The following is a 19,496-nucleotide window of genomic DNA, read 5'->3' as shown; positions in this document are numbered from 1 at the left end:
GTGATTTACAAAAAGAATTGATAAGGGATTGACTTTTGTGTGGGATACTTAATGATGGAATGAGAAAACTCTTGTTGCGTGACAATGAGTTGACATTAGCAAAGGCTATTGAAATATGTCAGATACATGAACTAACACATCAGCACACTAAAACACTTGCTGGACCAAAACACAATTTGGCAAATGTGGACAGTGTTCAACAAACGGTAAAAAGGAAGCCGTTTTGTAATCTCAAACCCAGGCTAGACAAGTTTGCCTCACAGCAAATTCATAATTGCAGCAATTGTGGGAGCAACCATGAAGCCAAAGGGAGGAGATGTCCTGCATCTGACCAGCATGTCACAGGTGCAACAAATGGAACCACTTCCAAAAATGCTGCAAATCAACTAACATTCATTGTGCAAGAAATCTAAAAAAGACTGTGAATCAAATTGATGTTTCCAAAGCCTAAAATAGCAATGAAGACTCATTCTTTATAGATGGAGTTGCTTTGAACCATAAAAATGTGACCAAATTTGACTCAAAATAGCCAAAGAAAACTACAATATCTTGCACAGTTCAAATCAATGGGAAAACAACTGAACTGAAGGTTGTCACAGGAGCCTCATGGAACATCATGTCCTTGCAGACATTTGCACAAGTTCAGGACGAGAATCTTCAGGTGTCAAGCCATGTAAAGCTTGTTGCTTATGGTGGAGAGGAGATTCAAACGGCTGGTTCAAACACTTGTTACCGTGCCATCTTAATGGTCAGATCTACACTCTACAGTTCTATTTGGTCCAAAGGGATGTACAGCCATTGCTTGGGCTCTCTGACTGTCTTTGGATGGGCCTCATTTCTCTCAATAAAGCAGTACACCAGGTCAGTCCAAAAGAAACATTAAGTTTTGCCCAACAGATCAACACAGAGTATGCAGATCTTTTCCAAGAGGAAATAGGGAGACTTCCCGTGACATACTGCATGAAACATGACAAAGAAGCTCAACCTATCGTTCGTCCAGCAGGTAGAATTCCTGCGGCAATGCAACACAATGTGAAATCAGAGCTAGAAAGGATGGTTGCTATAGGTGTTCTCACTCCTGTATCTGAACTGACCGATTGGGTATCATCCATGGTGGCCACTCACAAGAAAAACTCAGATGAAATCAGACTGTGTATTGATCCCAGAGACCTGAATAAGTTCCTAAAATGTCCACATCACCCCATGCGCACAGTCGAAGAGGTGGCAGCACAGATGCCAAATTCCACAATATTCTATATGCTAGATGCCAAGAGCTCCTTTTGGCAGATCTCACTGGACCACAAGTCTTCTCTGCTGACAACGTTCAGTACGCCATTTGGAAGATTCAGATTCCTTTGGATGCCCTTCGGCATTAACTCAGCCAGTGAAGTTTTTCAGCATGCTATGGAACAGATCTTTGCTGGCTACCCATGCGCAGTCATAGTGGATGACATCATTGTGGGTGTAAACGGCGAAGAGGAACATGATGCAAATCTAAGGAGAGTGTTAGATCATGCCCGTGAAGTGAACTTGAGACTGAATCCTCAAAAATGTAAATTCCGACTAAGTGAGGTGAGCTATATGGGTCACATTTTCACAAGTAAGGGACTACGACCAAGAATAAACAAAAGCAATCACGGAAATGCAGCCACCAGAAAATGTTACTGCACTGCAACGCTTCCTGGGTATGATTATTTACTTAGGAAAATTCATACCGAACCTCACTGGGCTGTCCGCACCCCTGCGTGAGTTGACCTGCAAAAACACAGAATGGTGCTGGTTTAAACAACATCAGGATGCTTTTGATGATCTAAAGCACGAGATTTCCAGTCCACCTACCCTGAAATACTACAATGTCCAAAAACCTGTCACACTCACCTGCGATGCTTCCCAGTTTGGCTTTGGAGCTGCATGTCTTCAGGAAGGTGCTCCAGTCGCATACGCCTCACGGACACTGACTCAGACAGAAGTGCATTATGCACAAATCGAAAAAGAACTTCTTGCAGCCAAATTCAACAACTACATCTCAAGTAAAGACACACCTGTTAAACTGTTCCCTTGGCTTACGACTCGTCATCCAACAATTTGTAACAATATCATGGAGGTTATTATTATATTTATTAGTTTTATATACTCATGTCTGTCTTTATTAAACCCTTCTGTAAACAGGAACTATATAATTCAACAATAATCCATGAGATTTGATGAACTTCACTGAAGTGTGACTGCAGAGTGTGTGTACTGTTATTCTACATTAATTATTCAATTCAATTAATTGATTCTGTATTAATCTTCATCACATCCCAGCTGCAGTGAAGTTTTACACAGTATTACACAGCACTTCGTTTCATTACGTTTCTCTTAAACGCCTGTAAACAGCGCCCCCTAGCGGCAGTGCCGGAGTAATTCAATCATCTTTTATTCCCTCCGTTCTGTTCATCACAGTGTTTATTTACTACAACACTACATTAATGATTGTCTTTAATTGTGAATTGTTTGCTCGAGTGAATCTGAGAGACGTGAGAAAGAGAGAGAATCAGCTGGAAGAGTGTGGAAAGATTTATTCCCTTATTTATCGAGTTGTGCCTCAGAGCTGTTTACTTCAGTTTTTATAAAAAAAATTTTTTTTTTGTTGGACGGTCTTCACGTCCATCACCGGTTAGCTACATTAGCATCGCAGCTCCAGTGCAGACTGACCTGGTCTCACACTGAGGTCACTTTTTATTCCCGCTGATCTTTTATTCCTGAGTTTGAGTTCCTGTGTCATGAGTTCAGGTTTCAAGTGTGAGAATGATTAAAGTGTAGATATGTGAAATCTGAAATAGTCAAAATAACCACAAATAAATATTTTCATCTGAAGGACAAGCTCTAAGATTCAGAACCGTGAGAAGATCACAGAGTAGAGATGATTCTGAAGAAAAAAGCAGATTCGGGCTCAGATTCCTCTAAACAATTCTGCAAACAGAAGATGTACTCCTCAGGTGTGTGTGTGTGTGTGTGTGTGTGTGAGAGAGAGAGAGAGAGAGAGAGAGTGATTAGCTAGCAGTGTTTTAGCTCTCATGAAGAAGTGGACAGTTCTGAGGACATGAGAGACGATTAAAAACCCTGACACACACACACACACACACACACAGAGTATTGTCATTACACACTGAGAAGAAGGACACATCAGTCATCAGCTGCTCTGAAAGAAACACATAAGTCTTACGTCTCCTCCTCACCTCATTTATTTCCTCAACAGAGATGAAGACAAATGAAACTGATGAAGACACAACTCCATAAAACACCTGATAAAACCATCAGACACCTGTGTGTGTGTGTGTGCGTGCGCGCGTGTGTGATGTAAATCTTATAAAACGCTGTCAATAACATGATGCTGCACAAAATAATCTGAACATTAACGGAAAAGTTCAGAGAAAAATCAGCAGTTTAATATTTTAATACACTAATCCCCTCACTTACCCCTGACTAAACCCTCACTTACCCCTCACTAAACTAATTAATCACCACCTGATCCACCAATCAGAGAGCAAGAGTCTGTTTCTGAATAACTAACAGATTATTATTATTATTATTATTTCAACTTCGATTAAAAGGTTGTTTTTATTCATCAAGAGCACGAGCTAACAGACTGGCCACGTTCTTCTCCTCCCACCCAGCGGGAGCACGCGCGCGTCGTGATTTTCGCGGATGCGGGGAGCCACACACACACACGCACAGAACGCGCGCGCGCGCGAACCCAGGGTCACCTTCTGTAGCGTCTCTACGACGGAGAGGAGCTGCGCGCGCTTCCGACCGCACAGCGGAGAAAACGCCATTTAATCGGTAAGGAAATGGATTTCATTTGGATGATTCGGAGAGTGATGAGCCGCGAGTTGTCTGTGTACCGGTGTCCTATGGTTCCGGTTCCGTTTGTTATGTTTGATGGATGTTTTTTTTTCTAAACGGAAGAAGCGGAATGAAACTCGCGCGAGATAAAAGGGCTCAGTGATTTTTTTCTTTTTAATCCTCGGGGTGTGTGTGTGTGTGTGTGTGTGTGCGTGTGTGTAAACCTTCAGCTGTATAAATGGCTGCAGAGCTGCAGAATAACACCAGCAACCAGAGAGAGAGAGAGAGAGAGAGAGAGAGAGAGAGAGAGAGAAAGGCAGAAAGAAATGGCACCCAGTCCAACATAACGCATTTAATGAGCACGAGACCCCGAACACTGAGCTGCGCGCGCGCTCCGTTATTTATAACATTCAAATATAACCCGTATTAAATATACAGAAATAAATGATGCATAAATCAGGTCACGTGACACCTTCAAACGTCCGTGAAAATCACCGAGTAATAAATTTCCATGAGAGGACACATGGGAGAGAAGAACAGATAAACATCTATCTATCTATCTATCTATCTATCTATCTATCTATCTATCTATCTATCTATCTATCTATCTATCTATCTAAAAGTATTGGCACCCATGAGAATTACCATGTAATGAGTGATATGTTTGTTTGTTTGTTTTTAAACACCTCCTCTGATATCACTTGGAGAATGATTTGTTGTCCGAGATAACTGTGGACTCGTGTGTTGTGTTGTGATGTGATGTTGTGTTGTGTTATATCTAACCCTGAATAAAGCCCCAGGGGGTAAAAATGAGGAGTGATGTTGTGTAGAAAGGCACTGAGGACGTCCTGTCTGTGTTATGTAACAGCTTTATAGCACATTATAACAGGCACATTATTGCTCCACTGCTTTGTGTTGTAATAAGCAGCATGAAACTGTGTGTGTGTGTGTGTGTGTGTGTGTGTGTGTGTGATCAGAGATTTACTTCTACACCAGTGTTCTATCTCCAAACCAGCTGCGGTTCTAAACACGTAATTGTTCATGGTTCTGTCGCTGATCTCTGTTCTGTATGCAGTGTTTTTAAACCAATGAGAACCTTTGACACACCCACAAAGGATGATTGACAGATGACTTTATTAAATGTAAGCAGATAGGAAATAAATATGTTTAAAGTCTCATTGTTTGTTCCTATTCTGGAATCCTTAAAGGTAGAACCCTGTAACTTGTTCTACATTGTTTTGAAGCTGACTCCTCGAAGAAACACTCTGTGATTAAGGGGAAGTGTGTGCTACAAGCTCCAATTTATCGTTCATTAATTTCTTTTTTTTTTAACGCTTCGACTCCTTCAGGATCTTTAGGGGTTCTACCTGGAGTGGGTTCTGAAAGGAAATCATTCTGTTGTAAGGTTCTACACAGACTCTTTACCTGTACCTGGCTCATTACCTGTACATTACTCATGTACATTACCTGTACATTACTCATCTCTTAAGGGTTCTTCACTAGTCCCTCTCAGGGAAGCGTTATGTAGAACCACAGGTTGTTTCTAACAGAATGGGTTCTGAGTTGAAGCAGTTTCAGAGGACCCTCAGCTCTGTGGAAATGCTCTTGAAGGGTTCTTTAAAGGTTCTGTTATGGTTCTAAGCTTTGAATGTAACATGCAGTTTAACACGAGCCTTGTGTGAGAACAAACACACACTTTAGGTCTGTACAGTGAGTGAGTGAGAGAGTGAGTGAGAGAGTGAGTGAGAGAGTGAGTGAGAGAGAGAGTGAGTGAGAGAGTGAGAGAGAGTGAGTGAGAGAGAGAGTGAGTGAGAGAGAGAGTGAGAGAGTGAGTGAGTGAGAGAGTGAGTTAGAGAGAGTGAGAGAGAGAGTGAGTTAGAGAGAGAGCGTGAGTTAGAGAGAGAGTGACTGAGAGAGTGAGTGAGAGAGAGTGAGTTAGAGAGTGAGTGAGAGAGTGAGTTAGAGAGTGAGTGAGAGAGTGAGTTAGAGAGTGAGTGAGAGAGAGTGAGTTAGAGAGTGAGTTAGAGAGAGAGTGAGTTAGAGAGAGAGTGACTGAGAGAGTGAGTGAGAGAGAGAGTGAGAGAGAGAGAGTGAGAGAGAGAGAGTGAATGAGAGTGAGTTAGAGTGAGTGAGTGAGAGAGTGAGTTAGAGAGAGAGTGAGTTAGAGAGAGAGTGAGAGAGAGAGTGAGTTAGAGAGTGAGAGAGTGAGTTAGAGAGAGAGTGAGAGAGAGTGAGTGAGAGAGAGAGTGAGTTAGAGAGTGAGTGGGAGAGAGAGTGAGAGAGAGTGAGTGAGAGAGAGAGTGAGAGAGAGAGTGAGAGAGAGAGTGAGTGAGAGAGAGAGTGAGAGAGAGAGTGAGTTAGAGAGTGAGTGAGTTAGAGAGTGAGTGAGAGAGAGAGAGTGAGTGAGAGAGTGAGAGAGAGAGTGAGTGAGTTAGAGAGTGAGTGAGTTAGAGAGTGAGTGAGAGAGAGAGAGTGAGTGAGTTAGAGAGTGAGTGAGAGAGAGAGAGTGAGTGAGTTAGAGAGTGAGTGAGAGAGAGAGAGTGAGTGAGTTAGAGAGTGAGTGAGAGAGAGAGAGTGAGTGAGTTAGAGAGTGAGTGAGAGAGAGAGAGTGAGTGAGTTAGAGAGTGAGTGAGTTAGAGAGTGAGTGAGAGAGAGTGAGTTAGAGAGTGAGTGAGTTAGAGAGAGAGTGAGAGAGAGTGAGTTAGAGAGTGAGTGAGTTAGAGAGTGAGTGAGTTAGAGAGTGAGTGAGTTAGAGAGTGAGAGAGAGAGAGTGAGTAAGAGTGTGAGTGAGTTAGAGAGTGAGAGAGAGAGTGAGTGAGAGAGAGAGAGTGAGTGAGTTAGAGAGTGAGTGAGTTAGAGAGTGAGTGAGAGAGAGAGTGAGTTAGAGAGTGAGTGAGAGAGAGAGTGAGTGAGTTAGAGAGTGAGTGAGTTAGAGAGTGAGAGAGAGAGTGAGTGAGAGAGAGAGAGTGAGTGAGTTAGAGAGTGAGTGAGAGAGAGAGAGTGAGTGAAGATGATTTACTTTTATTGATTCTCAGCTGCATTAATTGCACATTAAAGAAACCGTTTATAGATAATGCAGTTAGACATATGACCATAAACAGTGTGGAGAAAACACACACACACACACACAGATAAGACCCATCAGCCCTTTAAGGTCCCCATTCATCCAGTGGTTTTCAGTGAATTGGTATTTCCGTGTGTGTGTGTGTGTGTGAGACTGTAAGTGGGTGTTTATTGCGTTGGAGCTGTCCAGGGTACTGAAGTCAGTATTGATGTTTCTTTGTGAAGAGGGCTCTCCGTCAGCAGGGTTCCTGTAATTGGCTGTAGAAGGACGTGAGTCTGAGAGGATGGTGAAGAAACTTAACACATGAGTCAGTAAACAGTGATGAAGAGTGACACAGTGTTAATGTGAAATGATAGGATGTGCTGGAGGTGTGTTATCTGTATGGAGTCACACTGAGATCCTCCCTGAGGAAACAGAATAAATCTTTAACAGGATAGCAAAACATTTCCAGTGTAAATATCACTGAATATAATAATTCAGTTTATTTCAGCATCTAATGATGATGATGATGATGAAAAACCAGGGACCTGAAGGTTCTTTACAGAACAGAAAGGGTTTAAGACCTGTTGTGGAGTTCACATCTCTGAGGTTAGCAGAGTTTTACTGAGGAGAAGCTTCTGAGACGCAGTTTTCACTAGAGTTTAATTGTTTACACATCAGGAAAGCAACTCTGGATTTATTTAGTATTGTTCCTCATCTAGACATGAGTGTGACTGACACCAAGTGCAGCACCCAGGCTTGGATTCAGGTCTGAAACTCCAGTGTTCTAGACCACCATTTAAACACTCACCCTTAAACCCTCAGAACCCTTCCCTCACTCACCGTGTCCTGAACCATTTCACATTTAATCAGTGTTTAGAGCTTCAATTTATTACAAATATCTGATCTGAGGTTCTGTCATCATGTGGATCACAGATCAGACTCAGAGATCAGACCCTCAGTTCCTCCAGATCTCCGTCAGTGAGGTATGTGTGTGTGTGTGTGTGTGTGTGTGTGTGTGTGTGGGTGAGGGCTCGGCCGTGATGCTGTCATTTCACCCTGCTATGAAGTGTTAGGAGGCACAAAACACAGTGTAAACCACCTGTACAGCAGGAGTGTGTGTGTGTGTGTGTGTGTGTGTGACAGCAGTGTAAAATCATTTCTCTCCTTTACTCTCTAGTGAAATGTCTGTTCAGTGACCTTCACTGGGATTGTGTTCATTGGATTTTCTGCTCTATAAAGAGAGACGTCTAATCATCAATCAGATCTGTGTACACTGACCAGCAGCCGCGTGAGGGGACAGAGGAAAAAAGCTTGAAAAACTCTTAAAAAAAAAAAAAAATAACAAAGACAAAATTACAAAATAGAAACGACTCATTGTGCAGTTTTTGTGTAGCGGTGATTATGTAGCTGAAAATCTCTGCAAACTTCAACAAGTGACAGTGATGTGGAGTTCAAATCAAATCTCATCTCGTCTGAACAGATTTAAACATTAACTTCTACCCCTTCCACCCTCCACTATAACCCCACCCACACCAACAACAATACCCATAACCCCACCCACTCCAACAATACCCATAACCCCACCCACTCCAACAATACCCATAACCCCACCCACTCCAACAACAACACCCATAACCCCACCCACACCAACAACACCCATAACCCCACCCACTCCAACAGCCACACCCATAACCCCACACACACCAAAACCCCACCCATAACCCCACCCACTCTAACAATCCCACCCATAACTGACTCCTGAATTCCTCATGTCTGTAAATCAATAAAGCATGAATTTAAACACAGTGTGGCGCTGTTCTAATAAAATGATCCTCACAGTGTGATGAAGTGGAGTCACTGTTACCTTCTAACAGCCCGACCCCCAGTGTGTTAATCCTCTCACACCTCAACATCTATTCAACATCTATTACAGCTTTTATTACATAATAACATCACACAAAAATCTCAGCTGCTCATGTTACTAAACTCCTCTGTCCTGAAGATGTGGAGAACTTCCAGCGTGACTGATACACACACACACACACACAAACACACACACTGATACACAGCACTGACACTGGAGACTCCTTCACCACATCATACACACCCATTTCTCCTGATGTTTATGTGGAGTGTGTACTGTTCATGTTCCTGTGAATGATCTGTTGCTATGGAAACGATAAGGTATCAGAGTGAGTGCATTAATATAAAGCTGCGCTCCAGTCAGAGCTGCTGTTAGAGAGAATTAATCACCACCTGATCCACCAATCAGAATTAATCACCACCTGATCCACCAATCAGAATTAATCACCACCTGATCCACCAATAAGAATTAATCACCATCTGATCCACCAATCAGAATTAATCACCACCTGATCCACCAATCAGAATTAATCACCATCTGATCCACCAATCAGAATTAATCACCATCTGATCCACCAATCAGAATTAATCACCACCTGATCCACCAATCAGAATTAATCACCATCTGATCCACCAATCAGAATTAATCACCACCTGATCCACCAATCAGAATTAATCACCATCTGATCCACCAATCAGAATTAATCACCATCTGATCCACCAATCAGAATTAATCACCACCTGATCCACCAATCAGAATTAATCACCACCTGATCCACCAATCAGAATTAATCACCATCTGATCCACCAATCAGAATTAATCACCATCTGATCCACCAATCAGAATTAATCACCACCTGATCCACCAATCAGAATTAATCACCACCTGATCCACCAATCAGAGAGCAGTGTGATGATTATTCTCATGTAATAATTTGATATTTTATTTGATTCAGTGACACGACTCACAATTGATTCATTTTGTAAAGTATTAATTTAATAACAGTGTTATAATGTTTAATAACAACATGTACATCTCTGTAGTGTTTGTCAGATTATTAGGAACAGGAAGAAGCACTGTAAGCTGTAACGGGAATGTAACAGGACCAAACTGGAACTGATGTCATGTAAACCACGTGGGTGTGGCTGGAAATATTGTTCTTGAATATTCCGCAGCTGATCTGAAAGGAAGTGTGCAGAGACAGGAAGTTAAAAGCTCTTCTAGGAAAATGTGGCTTAGGAAAATGTAAAAAACTTCAGGAGAAATTTCAGTGATGTTTGTTAGCGTTAGACTGATGTTTTAATACTTTTACTTTGCTAAAGAGATTCTGCTGTTGTAGCCTCATTAGGAAGGAAAAGGTTCTGCTAGCGGGTTCTCCAGGGTTCTCCAGAGTTCTACAGTGAAGCAGGTAGAGCTCTAGATCAGACCTGTGTTTGAGGTTTTGAGATGTTTGTTGATGTCAGCATGTGTGTTAAAGAGAGTTTTCTCTTCCTCTGTTCTGCGGGTACTTTGCTGTGGTTCTGCAGCGTGAAATGTTCTAACAGGGATGTTTATGATGGTGTGATGATGAGTCTTACTGCAGAACTCCGTGTTTATGTGGAAGTTACGACCAGGAGACATCTGGAGCTGGAGCTGCTTTTAAACGCCTCATGAGCTGCTCTGAATCTCTCTCTCTCTCTCTCTCCATTTCCAGATCCATTTCCAGATGTTACAGCTGTGGGTTTTGGGTCTGTTCACACATAATAGCTTAAATTAATTTTACTTTCACCTGAGAAGCTGAAACACAGCCTGATGAAGTTGTTGTTGTTGTTGTTGTTATGGGCGTGGCATCAGTGATGTGAACACACACGTTTTTTCTCCACAGAATCAAAGCTGAGGCTGAGAGATTCCAGCGCAGTGGATCAGAGCAGAGATTCAACAGTGTTTAGGATTTTAATCTCAGTGCATGAGATACAGCCAGAGATGAGAAGTGTGTGAAGTGTGTGAGGATCTGAGACACAGTGTGTGAGAACCTAAATCTCTATTTATAGCTGTACTCTTGAGGGAATATCTGACTGTGTGTGTGTGTGTGTGTGTGTGTGTACATTTCAGTCTTTGCATCTTGTATTTTTTTTGGTTATTTCTGTCGGAGTGTGTGTGGTTGTCTGTCTATGTGTGGCCCTGTGATGGACTGGTGACCTCTCCAGGGTGTTCCCCTGCCTTTCACCCAATGTGCACTGGGATAGCCTCCAGCAGACCCCCGTGACCCTGATTAGGAATAAAGTGGGTATAGAGGATGGATGGATAGATGTTTCTGTGTGTTTCTGTTTTCATCTTCTTGTGTGTTTTTGTGTGTTTTCATGCTGACTCACTCTGCTCTCTCTACAGCGTGGGGGTTTTGTGTTATCTGATTGCATGTGTAATGAGAGGTGTATCTTCAGGTGGATGTCCATCAGGGTTACACCGCTGACCTTTTACAGCATGTGTGTGATTGTGTAAGAGTACAGGAGACCCCAAACACTGCTGTGTCTCCTCTCAGTGACAGGGTGTGTGTGTGTGTGAGACACACAGACCGTCTGGGGAAGATGATTTCCTAAAATAAGCCCATTTTCCATCTGAAGGATAATATGAAGCAGGAGTTAGGTGTCAGGTATCAGACAGTAATCAGACTCTGATATCAGTGTCAGGTTTGGACGTCGGACTCTCCAATATACGTTTAAATATAAAAATGTGATCTAATCATGTCTCATCTCATGTGCCATAATGTAATAATATTCAGGTCAGTTATGGCAAATCAATCATTTGCTCGTAAAGGCGTGCCAACACAGGAGGAAGACAGGAAGAACACAGGAGGAAGACAGGAAGAACACAGGAGGAAGACAGGAAGAACACAGGAGGAAGACAGGAAGAACACAGGAGGAAGACAGGAAGAACACAGGAGGAAGACAGGAAGAACACAGGAGGAACACAGGAGGAAGACAGGAAGAACACAGGAGGAAGACAGGAAGAACACAGGAGGAAGACAGGAAGAACACAGGAGGAAGACAGGAAGAACACAGGAGGAAGACAGGAAGAACACAGGAGGAACACAGGAGGAAGACAGGAAGAACACAGGAGGAAGACAGGAAGAACACAGGAGGAAGACAGGAAGAACACAGGAGGAAGACAGGAAGAACACAGGAGGAAGACAGGAAGAACACAGGAGGAACACAGGAGGAAGACAGGAAGAACACAGGAGGAACACAGGAGGAACACAGGAGGAAGACAGGAAGAACACAGGAGGAAGACAGGAAGAACACAGGAGGAAGACAGGAGGAACACAGGAAGAACACAGGAGGAAGACAGGAAGAACACAGGAGGAAGACAGGAGGAACACAGGAGGAAGACAGGAAGAACACAGGAGGAAGACAGGAAGAACACAGGAGGAAGACAGGAGGAAGACAGGAAGAACCCAGGAGGAAGACAGGAAGAACACAGGAGGAACACAGGAGGAACACAGGAGGAACACAGGAAGAACACAGGAGGAAGACAGGAGGAAGACAGGAAGAACCCAGGAAGAACACAGGAGGAAGACAGGAGGAACACAGGAGGAAGACAGGAAGAACACAGGAGGAACACAGGAGGAACACAGGTTAAAGACAGGAAGAACACAGGAGGAACACAGGAGGAAGACAGGAAGAACACAGGAGGAAGACAGGAAGAACACAGGAGGAAGACAGGAAGAACACAGGAGGAAGACAGGAAGAACACAGGAGGAACACAGGAGGAAGACAGGAAGAACACAGGAGGAACACAGGAAGAACACAGGAGGAACACAGGAGGAAGACAGGAAGAACACAGGAGGAAGACAGGAAGAACACAGGAGGAAGACAGGAGGAACACAGGAAGAACACAGGAGGAAGACAGGAAGAACACAGGAGGAAGACAGGAGGAAGACAGGAGGAACACAGGAGGAAGACAGGAAGAACACAGGAGGAAGACAGGAAGAACACAGGAGGAAGACAGGAGGAAGACAGGAAGAACCCAGGAGGAAGACAGGAAGAACACAGGAGGAACACAGGAGGAACACAGGAGGAACACAGGAAGAACACAGGAGGAAGACAGGAGGAAGACAGGAAGAACCCAGGAGGAACCCAGGAAGAACACAGGAGGAAGACAGGAGGAACACAGGAGGAAGACAGGAAGAACACAGGAGGAACACAGGAGGAACACAGGGGAAAGACAGGAAGAACACAGGAGGAACACAGGAGGAAGACAGGAAGAACACAGGAGGAAGACAGGAAGAACACAGGAGGAAGACAGGAAGAACACAGGAGGAACACAGGAGGAAGACAGGAAGAACACAGGAGGAAGACAGGAAGAACACAGGAGGAAGACAGAAAGAACACAGGAGGAAGACAGGAAGAACACAGGAGGAAGACAGGAAGAACACAGGAGGAAGACAGGAGGAAGACAGGAAGAACACAGGAGGAAGACAGGAAGAACACAGGAGGAAGACAGGAGGAAGACAGGAGGAACACAGGAGGAAGACAGGAAGAACACAGGAGGAAGACAGAAAGAACACAGGAGGAAGACAGGAAGAACACAGGAGGAACACAGGAAGAACACAGGAGGAAGACAGGAGGAAGACAGGAAGAACACAGGAGGAAGACAGGAAGAACACAGGAGGAAGACAGGAGGAAGACAGGAGGAACACAGGAGGAAGACAGGAAGAACACAGGAGGAAGACAGGAAGAACACAGGAGGAAGACAGGAGGAAGACAGGAGGAACACAGGAGGAACACAGGAAGAACACAGGAGGAAGACAGGAGGAAGACAGGAAGAACCCAGGAGGAAGACAGGAAGAACACAGGAGGAACACAGGAGGAACACAGGGGAAAGACAGGAAGAACACAGGAGGAACACAGGAAGAACACAGGAGGAAGACAGGAAGAACACAGGAGGAAGACAGGAAGAACACAGGAGGAAGACAGGAGGAACACAGGGGAAAGACAGGAAGAACACAGGAGGAAGACAGGAAGAACACAGGAGGAAGACAGGAAGAACACAGGAGGAACCCAGGAGGAACACAGGAGGAAGACAGGAAGAACACAGGAGGAAGACAGGAGGAAGACAGGAGGAAGACAGGAGGAAGACAGGAAGAACACAGGAGGAAGACAGGAAGAACACAGGAGGAAGACAGGAGGAGCACAGGAGGAACACAGGAAGAACACAGGAGGAAGACAGGAGGAAGACAGGAAGAACCCAGGAGGAACCCAGGAAGAACACAGGAGGAAGACAGGAGGAAGACAGGAGGAAGACAGGAAGAACACAGGAGGAACACAGGAGGAACACAGGGGAAAGACAGGAAGAACACAGGAGGAACACAGGAGGAAGACAGGAAGAACACAGGAGGAAGACAGGAAGAACACAGGAGGAACACAGGAGGAACACAGGAGGAAGACAGGAAGAACACAGGAGGAAGACAGGAAGAACACAGGAGGAAGACAGGAGGAACACAGGAAGAACACAGGAGGAAGACAGGAAGAACACAGGAGGAAGACAGGAAGAACACAGGAGGAACACAGGAAGAACACAGGTGGAACACAGGAGGAAGACAGGAGGAAGACAGGAAGAACCCAGGAGGAAGACAGGAAGAACACAGGAGGAACACAGGAGGAACACAGGGAAAGACAGGAAGAACACAGGAGGAACACAGGAGGAAGACAGGAAGAACACAGGAGGAACACAGGAAGAACACAGGAGGAACACAGGAAGAACACAGGAGGAAGACAGGAGGAAGACAGGAAGAACCCAGGAAGAACCCAGGAGGAACCCAGGAAGAACACAGGAGGAAGACAGGAGGAAGACAGGAGGAAGACAGGAAGAACACAGGAGGAATACAGGAGGAACACAGGAGGAAGACAGGAAGAACACAGGAGGAACACAGGAGGAAGACAGGAGGAAGAAGGAAGAACACAGGAGGAACACAGGAGGAAGACAGGAGGAACACAGGAGGAACACAGGGAAAGACAGGAAGAACACAGGAAGAACACAGGAGGAAGACAGGAGGAACACAGGGGAAAGACAGGAAGAACACAGGAGGAACACAGGAGGAACACAGGAAGAACACAGGAAGAACACAGGAGGAACACAGGAGGAAGACAGGAAGAACACAGGAGGAAGACAGGAAGAACACAGGAGGAACACAGGAGGAACACAGGGGAAGACAGGAAGAACACAGGAGGAAGACAGGAAGAACACAGGAGGAACACAGGAAGAACACAGGAGGAACACAGGAAGAACACAGGAGGAAGACAGGAGGAACACAGGAGGAACACAGGGGAAAGACAGGAAGAACACAGGAGGAAGACAGGAGGAAGACAGGAGGAACACAGGAGGAACACAGGAGGAAGACAGGAAGAACACAGGAGGAAGACAGGAGGAACACAGGAGGAACACAGGAGGAAGACAGGAGGAACACAGGAGGAACACAGGAGGAAGACAGGAGGAACACAGGAGGAACACAGGAGGAAGACAGGAAGAACACAGGAGGAAGACAGGAGGAACACAGGAGGAACAAAGGAGGAACACAGGGGAAAGACAGGAAGAACACAGGAAGAACACAGGAGGAAGACAGGAGGAACACAGGAGGAAGACAGGAGGAAGACAGGAGGAACACAGGAGGAAGACAGGAAGAACACAGGAGGAACACAGGAGGAAGACAGGAAGAACACAGGAGGAACACAGGAGGAAGACAGGAAGAACACAGGAAGAACACAGGAGGAACACAGGAGGAACACAGGAGGAAGACAGGAAGAACACAGGAAGAACACAGGAGGAACACAGGAGGAACACAGGGGAAAGACAGGAAGAACACAGGAGGAAGACAGGAGGAAGACAGGAAGAACCCAGGAGGAACCCAGGAAGAACACAGGAGGAAGACAGGAGGAAGACAGGAAGAACACAGGAGGAACACAGGAGGAACACAGGGGAAAGACAGGAAGAACACAGGAGGAAGACAGGAAGAACACAGGAGGAACACAGGAGGAACACAGGAGGAAGACAGGAAGAACACAGGAGGAAGACAGGAAGAACACAGGAGGAAGACAGGAGGAACACAGGAAGAACACAGGAGGAAGACAGGAAGAACACAGGAGGAACACAGGAGGAACACAGGAGGAAGACAGGAAGAACACAGGAGGAAGACAGGAAGAACACAGGAGGAACACAGGAGGAAGACAGGAAGAACACAGGAGGAAGACAGGAAGAACACAGGAGGAACACAGGAGGAACACAGGAGGAAGACAGGAAGAACACAGGAGGAAGACAGGAAGAACACAGGAGGAACACAGGAGGAACACAGGAGGAAGACAGGAAGAACACAGGAGGAAGACAGGAAGAACACAGGAGGAAGACAGGAGGAACACAGGAAGAACACAGGAGGAAGACAGGAAGAACACAGGAGGAAGACAGGAAGAACACAGGTGGAACACAGGAGGAAGACAGGAGGAAGACAGGAAGAACCCAGGAGGAAGACAGGAAGAACACAGGAGGAACACAGGAGGAACACAGGGGAAAGACAGGAAGAACACAGGAGGAACACAGGAGGAAGACAGGAAGAACACAGGAGGAACACAGGAAGAACACAGGAGGAACACAGGAAGAACACAGGAGGAAGACAGGAGGAAGACAGGAAGAACCCAGGAAGAACCCAGGAGGAACCCAGGAAGAACACAGGAGGAAGACAGGAGGAAGACAGGAGGAAGACAGGAAGAACACAGGAGGAATACAGGAGGAACACAGGGGAAAGACAGGAAGAACACAGGAGGAACACAGGAGGAAGACAGGAGGAAGAAGGAAGAACACAGGAGGAACACAGGAGGAAGACAGGAGGAACACAGGAGGAACACAGGGGAAAGACAGGAAGAACACAGGAAGAACACAGGAGGAAGACAGGAGGAACACAGGGGAAAGACAGGAAGAACACAGGAGGAACACAGGAGGAACACAGGAAGAACACAGGTGGAACACAGGAGGAACACAGGAGGAAGACAGGAAGAACCCAGGAGGAAGACAGGAAGAACACAGGAGGAACACAGGAGGAACACAGGGGAAAGACAGGAAGAACACAGGAGGAAGACAGGAAGAACACAGGAGGAACACAGGAAGAACACAGGAGGAACACAGGAAGAACACAGGAGGAAGACAGGAGGAACACAGGAGGAACACAGGGGAAAGACAGGAAGAACACAGGAGGAAGACAGGAGGAACACAGGAGGAACACAGGAGGAAGACAGGAAGAACACAGGAGGAAGACAGGAGGAACACAGGAGGAACACAGGAGGAAGACAGGAGGAACACAGGAGGAACACAGGAGGAAGACAGGAGGAACACAGGAGGAACACAGGAGGAAGACAGGAAGAACACAGGAGGAAGACAGGAGGAACACAGGAGGAACAAAGGAGGAACACAGGGGAAAGACAGGAAGAACACAGGAAGAACACAGGAGGAAGACAGGAGGAACACAGGAGGAAGACAGGAGGAAGACAGGAGGAACACAGGAGGAAGACAGGAAGAACACAGGAGGAACACAGGAGGAAGACAGGAAGAACACAGGAGGAACACAGGAGGAAGACAGGAAGAACACAGGAAGAACACAGGAGGAACACAGGAGGAACACAGGAGGAAGACAGGAAGAACACAGGAAGAACACAGGAGGAACACAGGAGGAACACAGGGGAAAGACAGGAAGAACACAGGAGGAAGACAGGAGGAAGACAGGAAGAACCCAGGAGGAACCCAGGAAGAACACAGGAGGAAGACAGGAGGAAGACAGGAAGAACACAGGAGGAACACAGGAGGAACACAGGGGAAAGACAGGAAGAACACAGGAGGAAGACAGGAAGAACACAGGAGGAACACAGGAGGAACACAGGAGGAAGACAGGAAGAACACAGGAGGAAGACAGGAAGAACACAGGAGGAAGACAGGAGGAACACAGGAAGAACACAGGAGGAAGACAGGAAGAACACAGGAGGAACACAGGAGGAACACAGGAGGAAGACAGGAAGAACACAGGAGGAAGACAGGAAGAACACAGGAGGAACACAGGAGGAAGACAGGAAGAACACAGGAGGAAGACAGGAAGAACACAGGAGGAACACAGGAGGAACACAGGAGGAAGACAGGAAGAACACAGGAGGAAGACAGGAAGAACACAGGAGGAACACAGGAGGAACACAGGAGGAAGACAGGAAGAACACAGGAGGAAGACAGGAAGAACACAGGAGGAAGACAGGAGGAACACAGGAAGAACACAGGAGGAAGACAGGAAGAACACAGGAGGAAGACAGGAAGAACACAGGAGGAACACAGGAAGAACACAGGTGGAACACAGGAGGAAGACAGGAGGAAGACAGGAAGAACCCAGGAGGAAGACAGGAAGAACACAGGAGGAACACAGGAGGAACACAGGGGAAAGACAGGAAGAACACAGGAGGAACACAGGAGGAAGACAGGAAGAACACAGGAGGAACACAGGAAGAACACAGGAGGAACACAGGAAGAACACAGGAGGAAGACAGGAGGAAGACAGGAAGAACCCAGGAGGAACCCAGGAAGAACACAGGAGGAAGACAGGAGGAAGACAGGAAGAACACAGGAGGAACACAGGAGGAACACAGGGGAAAGACAGGAAGAACACAGGAGGAACACAGGAGGAAGACAGGAGGAAGACAGGAAGAACACAGGAGGAACACAGGAGGAAGACAGGAGGAACACAGGAGGAACACAGGGGAAAGACAGGAAGAACACAGGAAGAACACAGGAGGAAGACAGGAGGAACACAGGGGAAAGACAGGAAGAACACAGGAGGAACACAGGAGGAACACAGGAAGAACACAGGTGGAACACAGGAGGAACACAGGAGGAAGACAGGAGGAAGACAGGAAGAACCCAGGAGGAAGACAGGAAGAACACAGGAGGAACACAGGGGAAAGACAGGAAGAACACAGGAGGAAGACAGGAAGAACACAGGAGGAACACAGGAAGAACACAGGAGGAACACAGGAAGAACACAGGAGGAAGACAGGAGGAACACAGGAGGAACACAGGGGAAAGACAGGAAGAACACAGGAGGAAGACAGGAGGAAGACAGGAGGAACACAGGAGGAACACAGGAGGAAGACAGGAAGAACACAGGAGGAAGACAGGAGGAACACAGGAGGAACACAGGAGGAAGACAGGAGGAACACAGGAGGAACACAGGAGGAAGACAGGAGGAACACAGGAGGAACACAGGAGGAAGACAGGAAGAACACAGGAGGAAGACAGGAGGAACACAGGAGGAACAAAGGAGGAACACAGGGGAAAGACAGGAAGAACACAGGAAGAACACAGGAGGAAGACAGGAGGAACACAGGAGGAAGACAGGAGGAAGACAGGAGGAACACAGGAGGAAGACAGGAAGAACACAGGAGGAACACAGGAGGAAGACAGGAAGAACACAGGAGGAACACAGGAGGAAGACAGGAAGAACACAGGAAGAACACAGGAGGAACACAGGAGGAACACAGGAGGAAGACAGGAAGAACACAGGAAGAACACAGGAGGAACACAGGAGGAACACAGGGGAAAGACAGGAAGAACACAGGAGGAAGACAGGAGGAACACAGGAGGAAGACAGGAAGAACACAGGAAGAACACAGGAGGACGACAGGAGGAAGACAGGAAGAACACAGGAAGAACACAGGAGGACGACAGGAGGAAGACAGGAAGAACATGGGAGGAACACAGGAG

At 46.2% G+C, this 19,496-nt stretch overlaps 1 protein-coding gene across 1 annotated transcript in view; it reads left to right on the top strand.

The window, feature by feature from the left end:
• The first annotated feature begins 3,675 nt into the window (after window positions 1-3,675).
• Window positions 3,676-19,496, top strand: part of LOC131366411 (protein kinase C and casein kinase substrate in neurons protein 1-like) — a 62,888-nt gene continuing 47,067 nt past the window's right edge. The window contains exon 1 of the mRNA XM_058410885.1: window positions 3,676-3,825. The gene's annotated coding sequence lies outside the window, so the exon portion shown is untranslated. The remainder of the gene's footprint in view (window positions 3,826-19,496) is intronic.

This window comes from Hemibagrus wyckioides, linkage group LG15, assembly GCF_019097595.1.
Source record: "Hemibagrus wyckioides isolate EC202008001 linkage group LG15, SWU_Hwy_1.0, whole genome shotgun sequence".
NCBI lineage: Eukaryota > Metazoa > Chordata > Actinopteri > Siluriformes > Bagridae > Hemibagrus > Hemibagrus wyckioides.
Note: the sequence above shows the minus strand (reverse complement) of the source record. Positions and strands in the feature narration are given on the sequence as shown.